Below are 12,963 nucleotides of genomic sequence, written 5' to 3'. Positions count from 1 at the left end.
CTGACATGCCCAGGACACAAGGCTTTACCTAAAGGCTTTAACTTGAACCCCAGCATCCATATTCTGATGGGAACATTTATAGTATATCAGTGTCGGACAAAAAGCTAAAACATGGAGATTCGACCATGTTTTAGCTTTTTGTGTTTCGTAAGTTCATACCCTACGTGATAACGCACACTACAGCATCCACAAGCTCTAAACAAGCTCTTAGATTTGCAGCTTTTGCCTTAAAAAAAAAAATTGAATCCTGAACACAGTTTTTGACATGCAGTATGTGGTTTCTCCCCGACAGACAATATCTACAAGCTCACAATCACATTGCAAGCTTGTAGATCGTCTATTTGGTGTGTGTGTGTGGGGGGGGGGGGGGACTGTCCTAAGTACAGGGCCAACTCGGATCCAATTTACTTACTAAGTCTAGTGGTTTTAAGAGGTTACAGCCTAATTTGTGCTTTGGTTAAAGTGACATTGCTTTGCAATTATGTATTTTTAACTGAGGAAAAGAGACCGCATCATTTTTGTTGGGGTGACATGTCACACGAAGACTCATTCGCTGAAGCATAAACTAACTAGTCTGTACATTTGTGGATATCGCATGTCAATAATTCATGGCTGCTGTTCATTTGGAATGCAGCATTGCATTAGTGTCTGCTTGCATCATGAGTGGACCTGACCTCCACACTCCAGCCTCATAACGCTGGTAAGCTGTTCCGCTCAGCCAACCATGATGCTCTCTCAAGGGAGTCCTTTAAGTGGCCCTTTAAAGTGGCCCCTCTCAATCGGACCAGCTGCTTAATTACAGTGGGCGGAGAGGTGGCAGCTTTGGGGGCTGTCTATGAACTTCTGGTTCACTGAATATGTTATTGAACTTAATTCTTTGTTATCTATTTAGCTGAAAAGACCAATTACTCTTTCAAGCCCTTTATGTCTTGATGTAGAAGAGCAATCTAATAGTTTCAAGTAAATGTACAAACCTTGTTTGACTCGGCAACAAAAAAAAGAAAAAGACTTAAACATACAATGTATATAAACAGACATAAGTGGGCATGTGTTTTCCCCCCTCTGTTCTGGTTATGAAATTATAATATTAATGGCATATTTTGTACCCTTTTCATGGCTAATCCTATACTGCATGTTTTTCAGTTAAAAAGATTATTTTGCCCGGAGAACTTTAATTACAGTGGTATCTCACAAGTTACATGGCTATTAAACTACATGAATATCAAACATTCAAAACAGTACAAGTTAGCTGTACTTTAAATGGCAATTTACAGTATTATTATACTTATTATATCTGATATGTGATTCTGCATGCCTATGCAGTATTTCATACTACTGGCAGAATGGTTGACTATTCTCCATTCATGTCAGTGTTTGATTACAAAAAGAGAATTCTCCATTATTTGGATCAGACTAAATAATTATAATATACATATTTTCTGTTGCTTTAATACATTCAGTCTGTTTAAAACCCAAATGGGGACAAAAGAGTTGGGTAAAGCAAAGATTATTGGACATAATCGGTATCTCATCTTCACAAAGAAAGGGCCGCTGTACAACATCACTTTCACAAAGAAGAGTTGAATTGACAGGAAATCAATAGGGCGTGCTTGGATGAGGGTGGTATGGATTCAAAGGATGAACACTGAACACACATTTTCTTTATCTACCTCTATTCCTTTTTCAAAGAAAGTAGGCAGGCTACTCATCTTTGCATTTAAATCGATCAGAAAGGCACAAGCGGTGATCAGTCGTAGGCTATGGAATACCTAGCAGAGGTCTTCAACACTCGACCATCATGTGTTCTCTTCAAACACACCTTGTTAGTAGAACCGTTAAAATTAAAGGTGTTGTAAGTGATATTTTTGTTGTTAAAATAAGGGCATAAATAAGGGTTGTTAAAGGGCAAGACCACTTTGGTAGATGTTTGGGTTGTGTAGTTACCTTGCTATGATGTAACTCCAATATAGAACATCACCAACCCAGTACTGTGTTTTTTTTATCATAAAAATGTTAACTTCCTGTTGATTTTGTATTTTTTATTAGGAAGAAAACCCGGACTGGATCCGGATCTTTAAATAGTAAAATGAACTAATTATTTAAAAAAAAAACAGTATTGGTTTTGGTGATGTTCTATATTGTCTGAATCAACTTTGTTTGTGTTGGTTTATGTGCTAAAAGAGAACTTTGAGAGCTGTTTCAGCGTACAATGTAAGTCAATGAGGAGCATGTTTTGAATTATCAATTTCTAATCAATGGAGCAATCATTTTTGATCTATTGTCCACCTTTGGAGTTACATCATGGCAAGGTATTCTACACAACCCAAACCTCTACCAAAGTGGTCTTGCCCTTTAAATAGCTCTATATTCTGAGGTAATCATTGCTATATACTCTAGAGTGCTTGTTCAGTTTATTTGTTTATCCCCAATTAGCTGACACTGTTTATTTGTTTATCCCCATTGGCTGATGACTTAATGTCAGCTAGTCTTCCTGGGGTCCAAGATTTTAACATACCAACACATTTTTACAAAAGTCAAGTATCACATAAAGATAGATATGAACAGGGAAAAAGTAGCACTATCAATCTGGTATGTAAGACAGATGTATGTTTGTATGTTTTGAGTGTACAGTATATGAAGTCTAAGTTTCCTTTTAAAACAGGCCTTTTCTTTGGTGTTATGAATCTCACTTTGAAGACTATTCCATAATACAATTGACCTGTACAATTCAGCTAGAGGTAAAGTCATCTTTATCAGCTGTAAGTTAATTATAAAACATCTGCTTGTTAATTACTATGAAAATGTGTAAGTAAACTAGCAGAAAGTCTTTCTTTGACATTTGGTCAAGTAAGACATTCATGCATGTCTTACACACTTGTTCTATAAGAACAACCCAGAACCAGCAGCCTTATTTTGAACAACTTGTAAATGTTCAGGATCAGGGATCTGATTCTGTAGAGGTTCTCTGCTAGCTCTGAATTAAGACTCCTAATAAATGGTGAATGGTGCATTTATATAGTGCTTTTATCCAAAGCGCTTTACATAGATTGTGCATTCACACACACATTCACGGCGGAGGAAACCATGCAAGGCACCAACCTGCTCATCGGGAGCAATTAGGGGTTCAATGTTTTGCTCAAGGACACTTCAACACTAACTCTGGGGGAGGCCGGGTTCGAACTGGGAACCTTGTGGTTTCCAGTTCAGTTCACTCTACCCCTTAGCCACTGCTAATGGTTCTAAATTATATAGTAGCACCATTTGAACAAGGTGCTATGATGCGATGTGATGCACGATGCAAGAGTGCGGTCTAGCCAACACCAACTCGGGACTCCTGAATTGTTGCCCTCCACACTCTCCACACTGCAATGATGGGCCTGCCCTGCACATTTAAGAATTTCACCCACCTTATTTATGTGATGTGATGTGACAATAAAGATTGATTCTGATTTTGATTCTCCTATCTAGCATCGGGGTCTTGAGCTCTACAGTGTTGTTAGCTAAGCCGTCGCGCCGCAGTGCATCTACGTAGGTGGTGCGCTTCTTGCCTTTCCTGGCTTTGCCCTGGGTTGGTTCCCACAGTGTGAGTTTGCTTGCCACTAGTTCCGGGTGCCTGACGCAGTGCCCTGCCAGCCTATTCCTTCTCTCTCTGACTTAGTCTGTGACCCGTGGTAGGTCCCCGTAGAGGACCATGTTTCTGATGTCATCCAGCCATGTGACACCTAGTGCCATACGTAGCATTCTTGTGTAGACTCCATCCAGGGCCCTTTCCTGTTGTGCTGTGGGCGGAAGCCTCGAAATGGAAACTATGGATCATTACACCCAAAACACAAAAAGGTTCAAGGTTGTACTTTATTGTTACATCTTGTGTACAGGCGGTACAAAAGAGTAAAACGTATTTTTGTTTGGCTTCCTTCAGACTTTGCAGCAGCATAGATAATAACAAATTATTGAAAAGACGAAGACGAAGCAGCCGTATGTGGCGCCATCTTATAAGTGGCACCAAAAGAGGGTTACGAGCCAAAGAACCATTTGTTTTGCTATTTAACATTTTTAGTTTAGTGTATACAAATAGAAATGTTAAATTGCAGATGGGATTTGTGGCATGCTGTGGCTTTATGAATCATTGTCATTTTAAGATACCATCATCTTTCAAGAGCTGTATCTGCCATCTTCCATTATAACACTGGTTCTCAAAGTGGGGCCCGGGGACCCCCAAAAGTTCCTTTAAAGGGTTCCAGGGGGTCCTCAGCTAAATTAGTTAATATAACATCACAATTAGTTTAACCACTTTAACCCTATCGTATACTTCGGCTATACAATAATAATTTAGGGGTGGCATAGCTGAATGGTGAGAGAGCCTGTCCATGTGTACGATTCTAGGCCTGGCCAGCAATGTGTTGGAAGTGACTGCATGTGCAAGTGTCCTTGAGCAAGACACCTAACTGCTCCGCGCCCCTTGGGCAGCGATCAGCTGTGTTGAGCTGATATCACATTCCCCCTGTCAATAGTATTAATAATAGCCGATCTAGAGCTTGTAGATCGGCTATTTTTGAAAAAATATTGAAAAACATTTATACATTTTGGAATCATTAGAATTTGTTTTCTCTTATGGGGGTGCCTGGCAAAAAACCTTTGCAGATGTGTGTTCGTGGCAGTGTTGATTTTGACGACAAATTTTGATTTAGTTTTAGTCATAGTCTTTTGAATAAAGTTCCATTTAGTTTTAGTCGTATTTTAGTGATCTGAAATGTTTTAGTTTTTGTCAAGTTTTTGTCAATATATTTAGTCTTAGTTTTAGTTTCACATTTTTATTTAGTTTTCGTCAGTGAAAATAGCTAGTCGCTGAAAAATTTTCGTCATAATTTTAGTCGACAAAATCAACAGTGGTTCTTGGCCTCTAATACATCAATTTGACACAAGTACAGTAGGTCTGAGAGGCTTATTGTCAGTATCAGCCAGAGAACAGGACTCTATCCCCGTTTCGCACTGCGCTAGACCCCTGGGAGATGGATCGCTGAGGTGGAGCGCCACACCTACCATCAGCTCCCAGCGCTTACCGCATGACTTGCCTCACCCCAAGCCGTGCGACTCATTCGCTGAGTTGGCCGGTGCCCGGGATCGAACCCATGACCTCGTGGTCAAGAGGCGAGTGCTCGCTCTACCGACTCCGCTACCCGGACACCAGTGTTGTGATTGCATTTTGCATTTTGCATTTTGATTTAGTTTTAGTCATAGTCTTTTGAATAAAATTCCATTTAGTTTTAGTCATATTTCAGTCATCTGAAATGTTTCAGTTTTTGTCTAGTTTTAGTTGACTAAATATCATAAGATTATAGTCGACTAAATCTACAGTTAATTTAGTCGACTAAAATGTATTTTGGCTGTGCTTTGGTGGCGTCGTAATGCTGATTTTACATTTTGTTGCATGCTGAAAATAGCCGATTGACAAGCTCACGAACATTTTAGTCTAGTTTTTATTTGTTGAGGAAATTGGCAATAATATTTAGTCTTAGTTCTCGTCATCGTGGCTTAGTTTGCATTTAGTTTTTATTTAGTTTTCGACAGTGAAAAAAAGGTAGTCGACCAACATTTTTCGTAACAGTTTTAGTCGACGAAATCAACATAAACATGTTTGAGAACCACTGCTGCAACTATGATGACAGTGGCATCCAGAGTCCAGACACACCTGGAGATCATTGAAGAAGGTCCAGCTCCAGGGAGCATCCCGATGCCAAACACATCATTTCATGATGAATCGCTCTTTAATGTCTCTACTATTTCATCAGAACTGAACAGAACTGGATGACATTTATGAATTGTTATATCGTCAACGAGAGTATAGGTCTATCATGTTTCATTTCTTCTCTGCGCCATGTAAAGGTTTTATTATTAAAAAATGTAATGCAGTGGTTTTCAACCTTTTTCATATCAAGGTCCATTATTTATTCAGCATTTGAGTCACGGACCACCATTTGATGAGATTTAGACTCTCAGACCCAAAACTCTTTTGTCAGATTTTGTAAGATTTTGTCCACAATTCCATGCTGTATTGATGTTGGTACCATAGGAGAGATAACAGGCAAACGCTGATCAAAATAACAATCCTTTTAACTCTTGAGAGCGTACGGGTCCATTTGGTTTCATTTTACTCTCTCAAGAGTTAAAGATCTATAAGGGTCCATTTCATTACCAACTCTCCATCATTTAGCCGGGGACCACCTGGAACCCCCTCAAGGAGACCACCAGTGGTCCCCGGACCACTGGTTGAGAACCACTGATCTAATGAAATCTAATAAAAATAATAAAACGTTTCTGTTAAGTTGAATGTAGATCTATTTGAGCATCCTTGGTATTAAAAGGTCTTAAAACTTCCATTTCACATTAAAGGTAAACTATTACAATATGAACATACAGTAAGCTAAACTCATTTTTTAAACCACATTATCTTACAACACTAAACATGACAGCATTGGTAACAGAATCTGTTTTGACTCTTGAGAGATGAATACAGTAGGCCTACTACAACACAGTCTCATGAGTGATCTCATTCTAAAGAAAGTCACAATTTGTAAAAGATATATGAATCTAAATGTACAACTGCAAGACCATTGTGTAAACAATACAGTAAATAGTAGAAGTAAAGAAAAGATATTTTAGAGATAACTCTAAAAGCTATTGCTAAAACAAGACAATGTATTGTATTCATCACAATAGGATGAACCATTAGAGCTTTAAAATCAGGTTCAATGTTTGACCTATATTCAGTGGTGGAAGAAGTACTCAAATGTTTTTACTTAAGTATCAATATTACAATGTAGAAATAGTCAGTTACAAGTAAAAGTTTGGTATTTAAAATGTAGGCTACTTGAGTAAAAGTACAAAAGTATTGGTGCCAAAGTATACTTAAAGTCCCCAAAGTTAAAAGTACTCATTACGCAGAATGTCATTTCCCAAAATAGCAGATCTACAAGCTCACAATGCGTCGCAAAGTGGTGCGTTAGTACAGTATTTGAGTAAATGTACTCAGTTACTTTCCACTCATCTGCCCATAACTCAAGAAGGCCACAGTGCTGTAGTTTAGTACAGTAGACTGGTGCAGTGCTGCCATCTACTGGTGACAGACATGTCCACAGCCTGGTTTATACATAGTCGTACGACGGTGTTTTAGGATGAAAGATTTCTCCACAGGATCAAGCCAACACTGTGGTGGATGGAACCGTGGAAGTACTGAGATATTTTACGTAAGTAAAAGTATAGCAATATCATAATATAAGAATACTCTGTTTCAAGTAAAAGGTCTGTGTTCAAAATGTTACTTGAGTAAAAGTACAAAAGTATTGGCATCAAAAAGTACCAAAAGTAAAATGACTAAAATGTTGGAAAATGGCAGATCTACAAGCTCACAATGTGTTGCAATGCGAGGCTTTGTGAGCTTGTACATCTGCCATTATGAGCTTGTAGAGGCTATTTTCAAATAGCCTATGTAGCCTATAAAATAGGGCTAAAGTGGATAATTAACTTAAAATAGTTTTATAAATAATATTACAAAGTAACTAGTAACTAAAGTTTTCAAATAATTGTAGTGGAGTAAAAGCACAATATTTGCCTCTGAGATGTAGTAGAGTAGAAGTAAAAGTATTGAAAATAGGAAATTATCCAGTAAAGTAAAAACACTTTTTTTTTTACTTAAGTAAAAGTATAAGTACAGTACTTGAGTAAATGTTTTTAGTTACTTTACACCATTGCATACGCATGAATATATGTTACTGTAAATAGAACAAGCACGTCCTCTTGTGGACATACAGGTCTACTACACTGTCAAATCTACAGCGTCTTCTAGCAGAATGAATAGGTTACTGGTCGATACACATGATAGCATCTATCTATAGGCTAGATGCAGTGGTGGTGGAAACTAAGTAACTAAGTACACGTACACAGTAGTTACTGTACGAAAGTAGAATTCTGTGGTACTTTTACTTTACTTGAGTTGATTATAGATATCTTCCAGACATCTCAGAGGCAAATGGATTACTTTTTACTCCACTCCAATTGCAAAACTAGTTACTTTGCAGATTTAGAAGAATATTGATACAAAACCTACATTAACTGATAAGCTGTTGCATTTAGTATAGTTAATATACCCAGTAGCATAACATAATTGAACTCAGCCCCTCCTAATCTAATGAAATGAGTCTGCATAATGCCTACTTTTATATTTTTTATGTACTGTAAATATAATTTGATGCCAACACTTTTGGTACTTTTATTCAAGTAGCATTTTGAGTGCAGGACTTTTACTTGTAACAGAGTATTTTCCTACATTGTATTGTCCCGTTCCCTCAGGTCCAGTGATGCCGGCCTCCTGGAGGTCCCCAAGACCAGGCTCCTGGAGGTCCCCAAGACCAGGCTCCTGGAGGCCCCCAAGACCAGGCTCCTGGAGGCCCCTAAGACCAGGCTCCTGGAGGCCCCTAAGACCAGCCTCCTGGGAGGTCCCCAAGACCAGGCTCCTGGAGGCCCCCAAGACCAGGCTCCTGGAGGCCCCTAAGACCAGCCTCCTGGGAGGTCCCCAAGACCAGGCTCCTGGAGGTCCCCAAGAACAGCCTCCTGGAGTTCCCCAAGACCAGCCTCCTGGTGGCCCCCAAGACCAGCCTCCTGGAGGCCCCAAAGACCAAGCTCTGAACCTGGGGCAACAGGTTGCCCCCTCCGTCTGGAATGTTGTCCCCCAAACATATCAGAGACGGCCCCTCCCTCCCTACCTTCAAAACCACCCTGAAAACCCACCTGTTCAGAATTGCCTCTCAGAGTTGACTCTGATCTCAACTCTTGTTTTTATTGTTTTATTGCTTTCTTTCCTAAGGGCGCGGCACTTTTATTTTACCTATGGGGTGGAATCTGCCAATGCTTTGTCAATGCAAATGCGTGGATTCACGCTCTTGCGCATCTTTCCGCTTGTCGCCCGTATCTTGCGTTTATGCGCTCTATGCTGCTTTTCCCCCTCTGTCCAATGGGGTGAGTGGAAGGCGGACCGTCCCCACGCACAACCTGAGTTTAACAGCGGCCGGCCATGTTTTGGTGGGGCCGCGGCCTAATAAAGTTGTTCTCTTTTTTCTCCTCTCCCCATGGCCCCAATATACACATGTAAAGCGACTTTGAGTACTTAGAAAAGCCCTATATAAAGAAAGTTTAAAAAAAGAAAGAAAAGCCCTATATACATTCCAGGTATTATCATGATTATTATTATTAGTAGGCTGCTTTTACTTTAAAAAAAAGAACACTTCTTCCAGCACTGTTTGCAGGCTTCACCAAGGCCTGATGGTGTGGCTGCTAGAGGAAAGGTCATGGGGTCACCAACATCAACGCTGTTGTTCTTCTGGGGTTGCAGGAATGTGTTCAACTCTAACTGGAAGTACTAGTAATATTGTCTCAATCTCACTCATATAACAGAAATATGCCTATACAATATGAATGACGCCATTTGAGCACAAGAGCTTTAGTGTGCAAAACATATTAAAAGGCAAAGACAACTTCAGATATTTACATACTAGTCCACATCTAGACAACGTTGATTATATTGTGTATATATATGGTATTGGTTCGGGTATCTGGAGTATATCCAGTTTTCAGTACTTTTACTCCACTACAATTCTTTGAAAACTTTAGTTTCACCATGAATTGAGTACAAAAGACCACAACGGAAACAAGCCATAGGCTTTCTTGGGATTTAAATCCTCTTGTATGACCTTGTATTGAACTGTACTTTCCTGCGCTAACTGCTGATATAATAATGAAAATAGCAGAGTAGATCTGCTATTTTCAAAAGATGTTTTATGCATTGCAATATTTCTACATTGCAGTATTGATACTTTTACTTAAGTAAAACATGTGAGTACTTTTTCCACCACTTCAAAGAGGAGACCCCCTCTGGCAGAACCAAGGACCAGATGGGGGGGATTATTTCTCCACACTGGCCTTGGAACGCCTCGGGATCCCCCAGGAGGAAGTGGCTAATATAATGTTGCTCTGGAAAGGATAGTCTGGAGCAGTGGTTCTCAAACTTTTTCATGTCAAGGACCCCCAAATTGACACTTATTAGCCCGCGGACCCCCATTTGAAAAGATATGCCACGGACCCCCATAAGAGATGATTTTTACAGCTCTAGCAGTCAATTCTCAACCATTTTAATTGAAGGACCCCCAGTTTTGGCATGTATTAGGCTACGGACACCTATTTTATGGCATTTCTATCTCTGAGACCCCAATTCATATTGTAAAATCAATGTTCATTTAACTCTGAGAGTGTACAAATGGAACCAAATGGACCCGTTAGGGTCCATTTGTACACTCTCAGAGTTACAGACCCATAAGGGTCCATTTGGTCCTCTATGCATCATTTAGCTGGGGACCCCCTGGAACTCCCTCAAGGACCCCTGGGGGTCCCCGGACCCCACTTTGAGAACCAATGGTCTGGAGATCTCTGCTAGAACTGTATATAGATATATATATAGTGGAAATTACTGAAAAGTTGACTGTACAGGTAGAATTGCACATCATGAGCAGAGGAAGTTGCTAGTTGAATACTGCAGGGTTTCTCAAAGTGGGTGCCATCCGTGGCACCCTGGGGTGCCGTGACGCAAGTCCAGAGGTGGGCGCCCCCAGAATACTTTGATAATATTTGGAATTTATCAATATCATTTCAGTTTAACCACTTAGAGTCTATCTAGACTTAATAAAACAGACTTGAGTTGAACTTTACTCGGTGCTTTCTTTTTTAATCTACACCAAATCTCTTTCCCTGAGCTTGTAGATCGGCAATTTTTGGTGAATGTTCACCCCAGAATAGGGATGCTCAAGTTCAAGTGGTTAAACGCCAAGTATAAAGTTATTTAAAACATACATTAACCACTTCAGCCCAATATACATTTCGGCCAATTGAAAATAGCCGATCTACAAGGTCACAATGCATTGCGATTCAACACATTGTGACCTTGTAGATCTGATATTTTTTTAAATATTTGTACACATGCTATACATTTGAAAACTTGTGAAATGGGACATTCATCTGCATAATGAGTATTTTTACTTTTGTACTTTAAAGGTAGGGTAAGTGATATTTTTTGGTTAAAACAAAAAGTATTTTGTTAAAAGGTTAAAGCACTATATTCTGATAGTAATCATTGCTATAGAGTGTTTGTTCAGTAACAGGAGTCTCCCCATCTCTCCAGCTCTTTAATAAACAGAAAATACATTTTCCGGTAGGTGTCAAAATCTCAGCCAATCAGGAGAAAGTACCCATTTTTCAGCTTCATTTTTATAGTGTTCCAGTTCCAATTTTGCATGCTCATTTCTTGGTGTCATCACTTCCAATTTCACTTGTTTAATCTATATCCTGATTGAGTTCTCTATCCTGAATGGATAAAATTGGAAATGAAACTATATATATATATATATATATTTTGATACCAACACTTTTTGAATTTTGGACTTTTACTTGTAACAGAGTATTTCTACATTGCAGTATTGATACTTTTACTTAAAGTAAAAACAAATGTAGTACTTTTTCCACCACTGCCACTTGTCAGTGGTGGAAAAAGTACTATTATGAAAACTGTCCCATTTCACAACTTTTAAAGTGTACACAAATCTTTTGAAAATAGAAGAGAAGATCTGCTATTTTCAAATCGCCGAAATATAGGGCTGAAGTGGTTAATGTATGATTTGTAATAATAATAAAACATTTAAAAAAGTAACTAGTAACTAGATAAAAAAAGTAAAAAAAAAAAAAATAGTTCAAATAATCGTAGTGCAGTAAAAGTACTTTTCCAGTAAAGTAAAAAAAATACCTCAAAATTGTACTTAAGTACAGTACTTGAGTAAATGTACTTAGTTACTTTATTACACACCACTGCAACTTGTTGACGTAATGGGCCCTTTGATGTGACGCCGCCCGGCACACAGACAGGACGTTGCGTGGGGGCTTGGTGGGTGTGGCCCACACACAGTGTGTTCGTCTCGGGTCAGAGCAGCACATGTGTCCCAAATTAGGACTAATTAAGACCTAACAATGATAAATGCGAGCAGCGGTCCGAGGCAAAGCTCGTGTTTGGTACATTTCTAAATCTAGCTCTTAATTCGTATTATCATATCATGGCGTTTTCCTCCTTGGTGAGTTTAAACTCCAACTCTAAAACGAGGATAAGGCCCTCCAGCTCAACTTTTCATTCGTGTTTCATTCATTTAAAACAGTGTTTTTTCAACCCTTTTCATATCAAGGTCCATTATTTATTCGGCCTTTGACCCACGGGACCACCAAATGAGATTTATTTAGACTCTCGGACCCAAGACCTGTTGTAGTTCGACTAAGATTTTTGTCAAAAATAACAATTCTTTATTTCTTCTACATTCTCTAACTGTGTAGACTACTTGTAAATTAAGTAAGGCAGATGCTTAACAATAATTTACGGGTCCATTTGGTTTCATTTTACTCTCTCTAGAGTTAAAGATCTATTAAAGGGGTCCATTTGGTTACCAACTCTTCCATCATTTAGCTGGGGACCACCTGGAAACTTAAGGACCACTGGTTGGGAACTACTGACTTGAAATATAATAAAATGTAGATATAAATTAAACCACTTCGAGATTCTAGTTGTTTGCACGCCATTGACAATTAATCTCAAACCTTGGACCTTCAGAGCTGGTTTTAATTGTTCTTATTGGTTATTTATTTGACATAATAATCCCCCCCCCCCCCCCCCCACCACAGAGAGACGACCTTCGGGCCTCCATGCAGGACCCCCGGGCCTCGGGGACCCCCTGGGACCACCTCCACCAGCAGCACAATCACCACCACCTGCCCGACTCACAGGCCCTGAACACCTGCAGCAACGCGGACATCTTCCGCAGGATGAACACCATGCTGGGCAACGCTCTGGACCTGACGGGGGTCTGCACCACGCCCAAGACC

The sequence above is a fragment of the Gymnoscopelus microlampas genome (genome assembly GCF_963454915.1).
Source record: "Gymnoscopelus microlampas genome assembly, chromosome: 1".
Taxonomy (NCBI): Eukaryota; Metazoa; Chordata; class Actinopteri; order Myctophiformes; family Myctophidae; genus Gymnoscopelus; species Gymnoscopelus microlampas.
The sequence above is the reverse complement of the archived record's forward strand: the minus strand, read 5'-3'. Positions refer to the sequence as shown.